The 13,250-nt window shown below is 29.8% G+C and overlaps 1 pseudogene; it reads right to left on the bottom strand.

The window, feature by feature from the left end:
• Positions 1 to 1,499: 1,499 nt before the first annotated feature.
• LOC115966711 lies at positions 1,500 to 6,663 on the bottom strand (annotated as a pseudogene).
• Positions 6,664 to 13,250: the final 6,587 nt, after the last annotated feature.

Here is a 13,250-nt window from a genome sequence, read left to right as displayed (position 1 = left end):
TAGTAATCCCAAATTATAATAAATGCTCTAAATTAACTCTTACCCAAAAAAATAGAAAAGCCTCTGAGCACGCACTCACGTGCGTGCTCGGAGGCTAGTATTCCATAATTATTATCCATTTTTGCCAACTTTTTTTTTTAATGTAGTAATCAACGTGTTTTTGATTGGAAGCTGATGCAATAATTTAGTATTAACCTTTAGGGGGAGGAAAAAAAAAGATCCTCTGAATAAATCTTATAAATAGTGCATATATTGAAAATGCATAATAAAATTGTAACAATAAAACTATTTACAAAATACATGTGATGACCTTTACAAAAGCTATTATGAAGAAGTTGATGGATCAATGTAGAAAACTGAAATATTTACATCAGGTAAAATTGTAAAATAATGCACTACATCTGAAACATGGAATAGGTGAACTTATTAATATTATGCCGGCTACGGTGGAGAAGTTGGTGGGGCAATGTTATTTGTTTCACATTCTAATTGCTTTCCAGCAATATTTGCCATGAACCTATGATACAAAAGGTGTTAGTTTGTGTTATTTGTCAGATGAAATATTTGAACTGACCCAGTGATGATATTGCATAGCTTCATGTATGTGAAATGGTCTACTTCAGCTTGGGACTTGAAGAACTATCATTTAATTTCCAAATTTTTTAAAAAAAAATTATATAAAAACTATGTAATGAAGTTTTTTTTTTTTTTTTTTTTTTTTAAGACGTGTGGTTTTTTTTTATTATCTCGTCTTGACTTTTTTTTTCTTTACTTTTGTGTTGAAGATTGCATCTTTTTTTTTTTTTCGTATCTTTTGTGGATGTTGGACATTGATTCTTCTATTTTTTTGTGTTTTGTTTTTCCTTTCTCTTTATTCTTATGGATGTTGGAAACCTCATTGCTCTTGACAGTGATTTTTTGTTTGTCTTTGTTCTTGGAACTTCAAAATGAAGAAAAAAAATGTTTGTATATTAAGATTATCATTTAGTTATTCTCCTATTTTAAAAAATAGCGTAACACACATTTCCAATTCTTGTGACTCTAAAACTCGTTTCACTTCTTTCCAAAGCTCTTTCTTGTCAGCTCGAACAGTGAATCCCCAACTAGGTGAATAAATTTGCAATTTTCGAACCTAACCCATACGTAGCATGACATTTTTAATATTAATTTTGATAAAACAATAGAAAGGGATGCTGATTAAAGATATCATTAAAATGAAATATACCTTGTTATCAATGGCCTCCATGTTCGATATTGATTGATCATCCTTCCACTTCTCTCAATGAGTAGTAGGAACAGCATGCACTCCATTATTTACCATAGTAGACTCAATCCTCACATTTGAGTTGGGCATCCGTCCTGTTACCAATTAATTGTATATATAAAAAAAAACTTCAAGAAATGAAATATTAAAACAAAGATAGCATAACCATTAAAATTTGTAAATTATTAAAATAAATCTATATGTAAGACAGTTCTTTTCAACTGTTAATTAATACCTATGATGAAGGGAACAAAACATCTTTATACACAATATTTCTTGTGTAAACACCTTCCTCCTCAAGTATTCTTCCTTTTTGTACCAATAGTTTTATGGTGGATTGGGAGACTCCCCTTGACAACGCCACATATAATTGGCCATGACTAAAAACATGATCAGGAAGATAAATTCCAACAGTTGGAATTGTCTGACCTTGCGCTTTGTTTATTGTAAGTGCAAAGCTCAAACGTATAGGAAATTGTCGTCTGATCATTACAAATGGCAAGTGTACATTTTCTGTTGTCTTCAAAGGGATTCTTGGCAAAAAAACGTGTGTACCCACATATTGTCCAGTCAAAATTTCAACGTCGATTACGTCGTTAAAACATCCCCGGCATATCAATCTTGTACCATTACATAATCCGGCTTTTGGATCTATATTGCGCAGCAACATAATTGGAGCACACTTTTTTAGCCTTAGTATATGTGGTGGTAAACCCCCTAGAGATATAGAATTTAGGAATTCTTGTTGATATAGATGTTGCGTATCTCCTTCAACCTCATCAAAAGAATATAATATAAACTCATCTCCTGGAAACTGAGAAATTATCTTTGCATTAAGCTGTTCAACATCATCATTTATAGGTGTTAACAAAGCCCTATCAACCAGATACCTTGCATCATTGGCATGTTCTTGCAAACTTGGAAAAACTTGATCAATCAAGTTGTATATAGAATGCTGACCCTCCCATTGCATTGCCATTAAGGGGGTAGTTTAATCAAATCATCCATTATATATGGTTCATTCCCATCACCAATGTGTTGTATATACTCAGCAAACTCTTCATCATTGATAGACCTCATATTCTGCTTCAAATGTAACACTTTGACATCTTTCCATAATGGGGACTTGACTATGCATGCATCAATCATTTCTGCCTTTGTACCCTTTGGAACAACTGGAAGTACTTGATGAAAATCTCCACCCAAAATTAGCACCTTCCCACAAAAAGGTAAATTTACTTCCATAATATCTCTAAATGTTCTATCTAAAGATTCGAGTGCACGTCGATTTATCATTGGGGCTTCATCCCAAATAATTATATGGTGGCACGTCTAATAAGTTCAGCTAAGTCTGATTGTTTACTTATTGAGCAAGTAGATGAAGCATCGGGATTTAAAGAAATCTTAAACCTGGAATGCGCTGTTCTTCCACCAAGGAGTAATGTTGCTGCTATGCCAGATGTAGCTATGACAATTGCAATGTGACCGGCTTTTCTCAAGGTTGCCAATATTGTGCGATACAAAAATGTTTTCCCAGTTCCCCCTGGCCCATCAACGAAGAATATCATGCTTTCCTTACGATCAATAACTATCATGATTGTCTCATATGCAACTCTTTGGTCATTATTCAACTTCTCAATTAAAGTGAGTTCTTCATCTACATTAGAAATAGTTAGCTCATCTTGTATGAGTCTTGGTACAGCTGAATCATTGCCACATTCTCCAGTTGAAATCGGCAAATCATACTCTGTTATATGCTTTCCATATTGCAAGAGTAATGCCTCTAAATCATTAAGAAGTTTATTTGTACGATGTGTCTCTGTTGTAACAGATGTTGATGGGTAATCTTCTACCATGTATGGATAGAACTCATTCCACAATTCTCTTACTCCAATTGGTAAACAAAATACCAATATTGTTGCAAACAATCTTCTTAAAGTGGACGGCATTCGAATGTCTCTTGCCTCAAGCAGACACTGTCGTATGTTGTTATCATTTTGTAGTAAACCCCTTTGTTCAGCTGCTAGCTTAAAAGTTGGATAGGTTATCCCATTCACAGTCAATAAATCATCAAATCCTGTTGGCCCCTTGACATGATTAAGAAGAACACACAGATTGAACTTCTCTCCATCAAATGGTGAAACAGTATATATCCTGCCCACTACTTTTTTATGAGATCTTCTTCGTATCCATGTTTTGTTTTTATAATCCCAACAATAATGCTCAGGGAACTCTCTATATAGATAATTTCGTGCATCATGATCAATCATATTCATATAAAAAAATTCAGTGAGCATTGTATTTTTACTTCGCTCCAAAACATTAGCAATAGGTTCATGTGGTCTAAAATGTACCTGTTATCTATCTGGAAGATGAATTTGCAAACGAAAAACGGCAAGGTACATTCAATACATAGGAAAAGAAAATATCTTCCAACATACCTCTAGAGCACATACCCATCTTGTATCAATGTACTGTTGGACCACATCATAATTTGGGCCTGGTCTAACTTCCATAGAGACACAATCTGGGCCTTTATACACATATTTATATAAGTACTTTACACTCTTGATACTGTAACATATTTCAATATTAATATAACAATTATATTTCAACAGTAACAAAGGATTATATGGAACAACCCATGTGTTGTCTACCATAATCCTGCAATGATCATTCAATGGCACGAGATTATTAGTATCATATCGTTTGTAAATAGGATATGAGTCATTGCCTTGGTAGGTTTTTAGTGAGAAAGGCTTTGGGTATCCTTTTTTACATCGCCTATTTTTCATGCACAGTGATCTTGGATTTTGTACTCTGCAAGGACCATGTATCATATGCTTTAGTACAGCTTTATGTAACTGAGATTGTTCCTCCTTACACGGTATTTCAACTTTAACAACTCGATCGAAATCCTCTAGATTATGCAATTTATCATCTTCATTAAGAATTATAAGCATATGTGCATGTGGTAAACCCCTTTTTTGGAACTCAAAGACCTGCACATATACAATAACTCTTCCGAGAACCCCCTTAACCACAATATCATCTTTCAATTCTTCAAATTTCGATTTGAAAACTTTGGCAAGCAAGTCTGGACGATCTTGTGCGGTTTGTGTGGGTAATAGCCCATTTTGGATTTCTTCCCATCCTGGATTACACGTCATTGTGATGAATAAATCTGGTTTCCCAAACTTTTGAACCAATGACATTGCATCTTGAAATCGTTGGATCATATCGCGCAGGCTTTCCACAAATGATGAAGGTAGAATGGTTCTATGTCCAACATCTCCTAAATATAAGATGAAAAAGTTAGGTCATTAATAAATATTGATACCAATTTGCCATAAATAAAGTAATGTAAATTTCAAGTGTAAAGTTTACATTACCAGTATCACTCTCTCCTTTATGGAAAGCATTTTGTAGGCCTTGGTACAGATCTGCCCTAATAGAATCTTGATTGTGCTCAAACCACCCAAGTTTGTGTGTTTCAATTTTTACATAATTATCAACAACATACTATTGTGAAAGACGTCCTCCATACCAAATCATTGATAGAGCATCATCGCAAATCTTGGACATTAGTAAAAATAAATGTAAGTTCAGTCATTTTATAGTGTAAGTGGCATTTTGAAGTAAAAAAATTTGAAAATAATAAAACTGTTACCTGAAAGATGTATGCATAATAATCATGACATGACACTTTATTTCTATTAGTGTCGCGTGTGTTGATATCTCATCCATATATTCCAAATGGGAAAAGTATTGGGTATTGCAATGGATCATAATATCCTGCTGTATCTTGAACATTGATCAAATTACCACCAAACATTTGAACCAATATTTCTCTGCCACTTAAATGACCAACTTCTTCTCCTCCTACAATAATAGATGCCACTTGGGAAGTACTGGGAAGGCAATATTGAGGTTGGTTTAGAGGTTGTTCTTTAATGAGGAGTTTACATTGATGTAAATTTGGACTTCGAGATAGTTGACGAAATTTCTCCACAAATGGGTTATGCATGTCTAAGATCCTTTGAATAAGTCGCACAACATCTTCGTGAGCTTCTACAGATTGAGACATTCTGTGTTGTATTTCAAAATCGGTGTCGTAGATATACAATTGTAGATGCCGCACAGTTAGCACAGTTAGAGGTATATGTAGTAAAAGACTACCAATTCTATGATAGATGGCACCTTAGGCACGAAATGTATATATTCCTTGACTATTCAAGGCCATGCTTTCATCCACGTGCACACCCATTGAGATAAATGCAAACATGTTGTTGTAAAACAGTAAATATTGCCTGAAATATCTGCCCTGTGGTCTTTGCTCATAAATGAGCTCCCTAAATTCAGAACAAATTGGTATGTTGGGTAAGGATATTTTTCCATCCTTGCAACACATTGAGGATGTCTCTCGATGGAACAAATGGGCATTACAAAAGCAACATGTCTTTGGTTGTGGTAGTTGGTACCTAATGGTCTCTATACCTTCTTTAAAATCCTTTGCACAATTGTATCTACCTCGCATACAATTTATTACATGTGCAGTACCATGAAATGTGTTGTCAACACCTAATTTTTATTTTGAGGAAAAAATTAGTGATAAAGAGTTTTATGATAGTTGTGAAAGAAAATATTAAAATTGTACCAAATATTATGTTGTGAAATAAGCAAAATATTAATAATGTTTTGAATATGCAGCTTGTTAACAAATAATAAAATTGATAATGATAAACATGTAAATTGAAATTAAAATGGTGACATTGAGTAACAAACCTTGTTCTCTATAGCCATCCCCGTGATTTTGACCATTTATATTTTCAACTTCTTCAGTTCTTTCTACACCTACAATGTAATTATAGAAAATGCTCAATTGGTGTAATTATATATTAAAAATAATGATGAAAGCTTTATAGAAGGATATAAACATGAAATTGAAGATAAAAATGGTGACATTGAGTAATGAACCTTGTTCTCCATAGGCATCCCCTTGGTTTTCCTCAACTATATTTTCAACTCTTTCAATTCTTTCTGTAACTGCAATGTATTTATATAAAATGCTCAATTGGTGTAATTATATTTAAAAATAATAATGATTAAAGCTTTATAAATATATTATATAAAACTTACCAGTATTAACATTAAAATTTATATGACTTGGTCCAGCCTCAAAGTCATTTGCCATTATAGTTGGATAGGTTGGAGGGAGACCTAAATTTAATATTATAAACATTGACTTAGTATCTTTGTATACATTGACATACAACTAACATGCCAAAAACTATGGATTCTCTCAAAATAATAAGATTCCAAGCAATGAAAAATGTTTAAAGATACAAAACTATAATCTTACCACTGACTTCTTGCATAGCCTTATGCTCAACTGGCATATTGCGTGCCAAGTTACGGATATGTGTAAGTCGACGACTTCGTCCAGCCTCATGATTAGATGGTATTAGTGATGGGTTTGTTGATGTTGAATTAGAATGTACAACATCTTCTTCATTTAAATTTGCTAGGCCTCCCACTAAAATGTGATCACCACCCAAAGTTTGTTGTCTTTGTCTTGAGTAATTAGCACGACGTCTTGCCAATCGAATATTTCTGCTTTCATTATCTTCTCAAGCGAGCATAATATCTTCATCGTTCTCGACGACGTTCTATGTCATCGATATTCACCATCGCTGTATTTTGCGAACTCATTTCTACATAAAATTATATTAAATTTATAGTGGTTGTTGCGCATACATACACAATAATCAATAGATTTTTCCTTGTCACAAATAGGGTGTATTAAAACCTCAATAAAGTGATCTAATTTTGAACAAATTAATCACATGTAAGAATTGTAATAATATGTGTAATTGTAATAAACTTTTAGTAAAATAGGAGAAATAAGTTACACTTCTTAAAATTATTAAATTATTATTTTAGGTAGAAGTTTTGAGAATATATTTAAATTTAGGTTATGATTTGTTAGATCAATATGACGAAAATATAATGTAGAAAATGTTTACTTTATTTCACAAAATCATTTATAGTTAAAATTAGATTAAATTTTATGTACTGATTTCACACACTTTAAAACAAAACCATGCCATTTTGGTTAATTTGGATGAGAAAATAATGTGTCTATTTGTAACTTTGTGTTTGTGTGTAAATAAAGAGAGAGAAGAAGTGGCTTAGTGAGTTTAGAAGTTGAGAGTTGTGGAGGTGATGAGGAAGATGAAAGTCTATAAGGGTACCCTTAATTACGTGGGACATACTGATACATGGCTTGCATTTTTGGATTGAGATTTGGATGCTTCTACTAATTTTTTACATTAGTGAGTATCCAATGAGTTTTAAATTGTCAAACTATCATTATCAATACTTATATTATATTTTATAAGGTATGTAACATTTTTTATGGAGTAGTAAATTAATATGATTTTTGTTAAAGGAAATGCTCTTGGAAAGATCCTAAAATTAAGTAACTACACATCCACTTTTTTTTTTTTTTTTTGGTGTTGTTGATGTTGTTCTTTTTTTCAAATTTTATATATGGCAGTTATCGTTTTTTGTCTAATCCTAAAATGTAATTTCTTAATCCTAAAATTTAGCCATTTACTACACATCCATAACATAAGTAAATAAAAGCTTAAATTTAAAATTTTATGGCAGGAGATACACGTTATTTTTGGTGTTGTTTTTTTTTTTTTTAATTAATAACATTTATCAATTTTTGTTTAATCCAAAAATTTAGTTTTTTAGTCCTAAAAGTGAGCCACTTACTACACATCTATAACAAAAGTTAAAAAGAGTTTAATATATCAACAGCATCAACAACCTTTAAAACTGAGAAAAAGGTACGTAACATTTTTTATGGAGTAGTAAATTAATACTTATGGAAAAAATTTGAATTTGACATAGAATTATACAAATGATAAATATAGTTTATTTTACAAAAGGAATTTTCAGTTTGCTAGACACAGACAAATACACGGGTGAAATTATGATTTATATGAGACTTTTTTTTTTAATATAAAAAACAAATTGAGATTCTGGTCCAACACCATGTGCCATTCCACACCAATCATATAGATCACATCCCAAGAATCAACGGTTTGAAATGCCTTAGTTTAAAGTTGCAAAAACTAAAAACTTTAGGAGTGATAGTAAATCTTTATATGGAAAAGTTTAGGCCGGATGGGTTAATAAAGTGGGTAGGAATTCAAACTCAGCTGATTCAAATTTTATTGCAGGAGATACACGTTATATTTTTGTTGTTGTTGATCTTTTTTTAAAAAAAAGTTAAAAAGAGTTTAAATTTCAAATATATCAACAACATCAACAACCTTTAAAATTGAGAAAAAAGTACGTAACATTTTTATGGAGTAGTAAATTAATACTTATGGAAAAAATTTTAAATTGAATTTGACTTAGAATTATACAAATGATAAATATAGTTTTTGTTACAAACAAAATTTTTTTACAACAATTTCTTAGATAACAACCACTTTATGTGAGATTTAAATCATATAATAATCCTTGTAAAGTCTCTGACCCAAACTTATCTAATATTCCATTCCAATGACTCCTCAATGCAATCCAAAAACTTGTGCGTACGTGAACCTGGGAAAGATAAAAGAATTAGGGTTAAACCAAGTATTTAAAAAAAAAAAAAAAAAAAAACTTTATTCAACAAACCAAAGTTAGCATGTGTGGCAATTAAAGATAATAGTATAATTTTGTTAGAGTTTGTGTTTGATTTAAATTTTGATGAAATCATTTTTTCCTGAAAATCCTATTAAAATTGTTCAGAATAAAGATAAATTTTTTTTAGAATTTATCTCTATCATGGACTCTTTAAAATCTTATGACCACATCACCAACTATTTAAATAAATAACTAATGTAGATCTAAAAAAAAAGGAGTTAATGTGTCAAAATTACATTTAAAAAAGAAAAAGAAAAAAAAGGAGTTAACATTTCAAAATTAAATTTAAAAAAAAAAAAAAAAAAGGAGTTAACGTGATATGTATAAAATAAAAAATAAAAAAAATAAAGAAAGTAGAACTCAAGGTTGCTACATACCTAAATAAAAAAATAAAAAAATTTAATCAACAAACCAAAGTTAGCATGTATATCCTATGTTTAAGTAGAGACAAAACTAAAGGACAATCCAATAAAAATGCAACTCTAACTCTCACAAAAACATTACCCTAAAAATAGGACAACTCTCCTATTAATTTTAAAATTAATTTATTCACTTATAAATTAGATTTTCAAAATAAAAATTATATATATATATATATATATAATAAAAAACACAGGTTTTTTTTTTTATTTTTTTATTTTACAAAATAGGATCACTAAAAAAAAGGCCTCATCGCACGTCCATTTCATATTAAGAGGATTCATAAAGTTAGTTACTGCCTTTTTCATTTCCAAAATTACCCCTAATTTAATTAATTTATCATTATTCCTAAAAATAAGAAATGAGGTTAAAATCGTAAATAGATAAAAATTTTAAAAAAAAAAAAAAACCTACTGATTATTAACTCCCCACTAAATAGTCAACGTTGATTAAAAAAAAAAAAAAAAAACCTTCCCACTACCCACGTTTGAAAGAAAATAATTACCCCTCCCATAAAATAAGGAAAAACTATCCCACGTTTTTAAAAAAAAAAAAAAAAAGTTGTCAGACACCATCCCACGTTTCTTTTTTAAACTATTACATTATCTTTCTTTCTTTTTTTTTTTTTGATTTATTACATTATCATTTTTTTATAACTATTATATTATCAATTGGATTTGGATAAACACGCAAAAGCTTCTAATTGAAAAAGGAATCTTATTCTCTTCGGAAAAAATATCCTCTCTATTTTTTCAAATTGTGATGAAAGAAAAATTATGATAATAAATCTATAAATTTTTTTTAAAAAAAACCTCATCGCAGGCGCGAAGTGCATGTGATGAGGCTAGTATTATTAAAGATAATAGCATAAGTTTGTTAGAGTTTGTGTTTGATTTAAATTTTGATGAGATTATTTTTCCTGAAAATCCTATTAAAATTGTTCAGAATAAAGATAAAGATTCTTTAGAATTTAACTCTATCATGGACTCTTTAAAATCTTATCACCACATCATCAACTATTTAAATAAATAACTAATGGAGATCTAAAAAGAAAAAAAAGAAAGAAAAAAAAGAGTTAACGTGATACATAAAAAAAGAAAAAAAAAAGTAGAACTCAAAGTTGCTACATACCTAAATAAAAAAATTTAATGCCAAAAACATATACAATGATGGTAAAAAAAAATTCTTAAAAAGAAAAAAAATACAAAGAAGGAATGGAAATTTGTGAAACATAAAAAAGAAAGGAGAGAGTTAAAAAAAAAAAAAAAAAAAAAAAAAAAAAAAAAAAAAAAAGAAGAAAAAGAAAGAAAGTAACCCAGAAAGTAGCTGTTCTTAAAAAAAAAAAAAAAAAAAAAAGTAACATAGAACGTACCAAAATATATGGTTGCTTTTTATTTTCTTTTTCCTTGTTTTCAAAGTTGGGTACTTTTGAAGTTTGAATGTTGAAACTTGAAACTAACTGATGGGATTATGGTAACTATTTTTATTTCAATTCAAAATATTTAAATAAAATGTAAACAAAAGCTACTAAAGGAGGTAAGGGAAGCCATATTGTTTAATTGTTCACAAATGATTTTGAATGCTTCTTTTGTAGCATAAAGCAATCCTGTCTTTGGATCACAATACCTACAACATAAAATTACAATTCATTAAGAAGTACAGTGGTAGAGTATGTGAAGGAACCATTCATTTCAAAATTACATTAAAAAAAAAAGAGAGTTAACGTGATACACATAAAAAAGAAAAAAAGAAGAACTCAAAAAAAGTCAATCATAAACAAAAGAAAAGAAAACAAAGAGGAACTTGCAGAAGATAAAACCTGAAAATTTGTTGGAGCCTCTGACAGTAAATGTCTTTAATCTAAAGAAAAAGAAAGAAAGACGTTGAGCTAAACTAAATGTCTTCAATCTGAAGAAGAATGAGAGATAGAAAGTGAGATAAAAATTGCAAAGCGTACGTGAGTTTGTGGGTCTTAAAGTGTAAGAGTTTTAATTTACATATTTATCCCCGTTAGATGAAAACTTGTGAGTGGATATGATAAGGGTATTTTAGACATAAAAAATGAGGAATCCAAACACACGTGTGCTCAGAGGCACTTCTATTTTTGGATAAATTTTAATTATTTTTTGATCTCTTTACACAAAATGCACTAAAAAAATTAAACATGTGAATCTGGGCTTACTAAACTTAGGAAGACACTTCCCAAATCCAACTCCCACAATACATTCTAACATATATTTAGATCTAGACAACATGAAATAATTACCTCTAGAGATGATATTGCTCTGTTAGGAATGTAGGCTTTATAATGAACTTTAGCAGCCGGGTTGTCAACATGAAGGGACTTCAAAATAGTGGCATATCATTTGTAGCACGGACTTCACGTCCCCTACCCTTTGATTGCAAACTTTTATCCTGAAAACATAAAACAACGTTCATTATAGAGGCTACATACAAAAATAGTTGTTGCTATGGAGGATAGGGATGGAGGGAGAACATTATAACTGCTTAATGATAATAGGTGGAAGTTTGAAGTTGTGTTTGTGAGAATTTGTAGACAGATTTTTTTTAAAGCGATAGTTCATCATAGTTTATTTTATCCAATTGTCAACTTTTTTTTTTTTTTTTTTTTTTTTTGGGAATATATATATATATTTATATATATATATATATATTTTTTTTTGATAAAATTTTTGTTGGGAATATATATATTTTGATAAAATTTTTGTTGGGAATATTGGTGGTTAGTTAAGGAATAAGAAAAAAAAAAAGGTGGTCAGGTAATTTTTACCAGATTGTCCTTTAATTTTATTTCTATTATCTTTATTTAAACATAAGAGTGTAAGAGTATTTTTGAACTAAAAAAATAAGGATCCCAAACAGGGAAACCCCTTAAATAGTAGTATAGATAGATAGAAGAAAACGTGGGACAGTTTTTCCTTTTTTGGTAGAGGTAGTTATTTATTTATTTATTTTTTTGAACATGGGTAGTGGGAAGTTATTTATTTATTTATTATTATTATTATTATTATTATTTTTTGTGTGTGATTAACGTTGACTATCTAGTGTGTAGTTAATAACAAGTAGATTTTTTTTTTCTTTTAACTTTTATCTATTTACGGTTTTAACCTCATTTCTAATTTTCAGGAATAAAGATAAATTAATTAAATTAGGAGTATTTTTAGAAGTGAAAAATGCACTAACTAACTTCTGAATCCTCAAATTCTCAAAAAAAAAAAAAAAAAAAAAAAAAAACTTCTGAATCCTCTTAATATATAGAAGATTAATATATAGAAGAAAGAAAAATGATATGTTTACAACATTTTTACAATAAATCCTAAGTGATAGGTTGTTATTGGTTGTTATTGTTAGGAAAAAAAAGTAATCTTAGTATTAGTTTCAAATTTGAACCAATAACAACTAACCACCTGTGATTTGTTGTAAAAATATTATAGACGTAGCATCTCTTATAGAAGAGAAACGATATATTTTTTTTTAAAGAAAACCTTAGTTTCTAGTTGACATTAGTTAATAACTGGTAGAATTTTTTTTTTTTTTTTGGTTGAGAAAACCTTCATGCCAAATTGATTAGAAATAAATTGGGTAAAATACAGTTAACACTCTTGAGTTTTGGACTAATGTCAATCAAGTCTAAAACATTTCAAAACGGATCAATTTAGGTTGAGTTTGGATTGCACTGAAAAACTGTGGAGTCTGCATTTGGCGTTTTTTCTATGGGTCTCATACACTGTTCATGGGATCTGCAAGTACGGAAAAACACAAATGTTAAGTTAAAACTGGGTCCCACATATTCACACATTTAAAAATTATTTTACTACAATATTTTCAGTTTTCAGTA

This window comes from Quercus lobata, chromosome 11 (genome assembly GCF_001633185.2).
Source record: "Quercus lobata isolate SW786 chromosome 11, ValleyOak3.0 Primary Assembly, whole genome shotgun sequence".
NCBI classification, from domain to species: Eukaryota; Viridiplantae; Streptophyta; class Magnoliopsida; order Fagales; family Fagaceae; genus Quercus; species Quercus lobata.
This window is presented reverse-complemented; position numbering and strand designations above follow the sequence as displayed.